Raw genomic sequence first — 2,500 nt, 5'->3', positions numbered from 1 at the left:
CACACTAGAGAGAGAGGAGAGGCGAGGCGAGGAGAGGAGAGGAGAGGAGAGGAGAGGAGAGGAGAGGAGAGGAGGAGCAGGCAGGCACTCTTTGCCTGGCCGCTGGACCCATTAGGGGTGTGTTCTCGGTAATTGTGGGCAATTTCCATTTAACTGCTGATTTCAAAAGAGAATTAGTGACATTCACCAGTCAGCCCCCTTTCCTTTCCTCACCTGGTCTCCTTTTTTTCAGCCTTCAGCTGACTTTCTGGTGAACTTTCTCGTGAAAGGGTCAGACCTGGCTTTAGTCTAACGGCTAACGTGGAGGGCTGCTATGATCTCATCTTTCGTTCGATCCACACGCCACCCGCTCCACTCACCGGCCCAGGCCAGGTGCACACCGCGCACGAGGCCGAGGCCGAGGCCGAGAGCGTTTTTATAACGGGTCTAAACACTTGTCAAGTGTTCCCTCCCCGAAGTCATGGCTGCTGCTCGCTGGTACCCAGCTGGCCTGCTGTGAAGGCTACAGCAGTCGTTCCCAAACTTTTTCTGCTGGGACCCCCTTTTGGATCTAGGCATGTTTTCGTGACCCTCCCTCTCACATCACATCCCATTTATTGCAGCACATTTGCATTTGCATTTCCATCATAGACATGTATGGGTTCTATGCTGCAAGTATCCCCTTCTCTCCGCGACCGCCCCCATGCAGGACCTCCACGACCCCCTCTAGGGGTCCCGACCCCAGTTTGAGAACCACAGAGCTACAGTTTGCACACGTGAGCAGAGCGGTGAGGGATTCATAACTTCGGGGAGAGTTTACACATGCTCGTGCCGGTGGAACATTTATATTTGCCCATTTTGTCTGTTCTGTTTGGTAATGATTTCACATGTTTCTCGCAGGGAAAGGCAAATTCCCTTTTGATTAAAAACGCGCCGAGGGTAATCTACTGGCCCCTCTTTTTTTTTTCCACCCGCGTTTTCAATTGCGACTGAATCAATTTCGCAGTTGACACCGACGGAGATGCACCTTTTTTTCCCCCACCGCAGCCTATACCGTACCTCTGCAGACAGAATGTCAGCTGAATAAGTCCTATTCAGAATGACACGGCACTCAAGACCCACTTGGCAGAGTGTGCAGGGGGCATTAAAATAATAATGAAGAGTGCAGGTGCTCCTAAGAGAGTGACGCCGGCTTAAACCGTCGGAGATAAACTGGGGCAATGTCGAGTCATTAAAACATCTGGCTTTTCCAACGCATGTGGATCCAAGAGCAGCAACCTTTTGATCTGCGGTGAAGGAAGGGAAGCGGCGGTTCACATCAGTGCACACAGCCATGTTTCCTCATGTTCTGCTCATTCAACACACCTGCACCATACATCCTGACACGTTTGTGATTTACGGAACGGACCACCTCCCTATTTTGATGATCATCCTCCACATGTCCGTACACATTTAAATAAGCTGCTACTGTATGCACACAAAAATGAATTACAATTTGGTAATTTGTTTGCCAAAGTTCAGATTAGGTATGTTAAGTGTAAGCACAAAATACGTACATAGGCTATTACATATTGATTCATGTTGATATTCCTCAAAGAAAAAAGTACTATAAAATAAAGTGTATTACAAAACTAGACTGCCTGTGCAGTCGCCTTCGACTGCTTAAGGTATATCCCCGAAACGCGACGCTTCCAGTCCCCAATCATTCCTACCACTCCCGTCCACCTTTTCATGAACGTTTATGATCAATACAAAATATAAAATAAATATATTTAATATCTATACATAGATCAATGACGTGCATAGGCTTAAAACCAAATGACTATTGTGAAAATGAAGGAAAAAATGGGGCAAATGGTAACACTGTTTTAATGGTTCACTATTACAGTGGATATACCACAATAGGTACAGTGTAATAACCAGTGTAACAATATTTAATACCACGTCATACCAGTGTGACACCATGTACCAATTCTGTACTTATATCATGTAGGCTATTTGTGTGTAAGTGGTATTACATGGTATTGCATATTTGTACACTGGTATTACACTAGTATTACATGGTATTACATATTGTTACACTGGTTATTACACTGTACCTGGTATTGCCTATTTGTACACTGGTATTACACTAGTATTACATGGTATTAAATATTGTTACACTGGTTATTACACTGTAGGCCTACCTGATATCGTAGATTCACTGAAATGGTGAACCATTAAATTAAGGAGTTACCGGGCAAATCAATCCACCCAGTCAGAAGTTATGGGCCAAATAAAAATTCCACCATTTTGAAAGTGTTGACCTCCAAACTCGAATCAGTTCATGAACCTACCCTGCAGCATTCACACACCAAATCTGGGACAAATCCATCCACCCGGTCAGAAGTAATGGGCCAAACAAAAATCCGGCCATCTTGAATTCGGCCATCTTGAAATTGTTGACCTCCAAACTCGAATCAGTTCATGAACCTACCCTAGAACATTCACACACCAAATCTGGGACAAATCCATCCACCCG

Source organism: Engraulis encrasicolus, chromosome 21 (genome assembly GCF_034702125.1).
Source record: "Engraulis encrasicolus isolate BLACKSEA-1 chromosome 21, IST_EnEncr_1.0, whole genome shotgun sequence".
Lineage (NCBI taxonomy): Eukaryota > Metazoa > Chordata > Actinopteri > Clupeiformes > Engraulidae > Engraulis > Engraulis encrasicolus.
The sequence above is the reverse complement of the archived record's forward strand: the minus strand, read 5'-3'. Positions refer to the sequence as shown.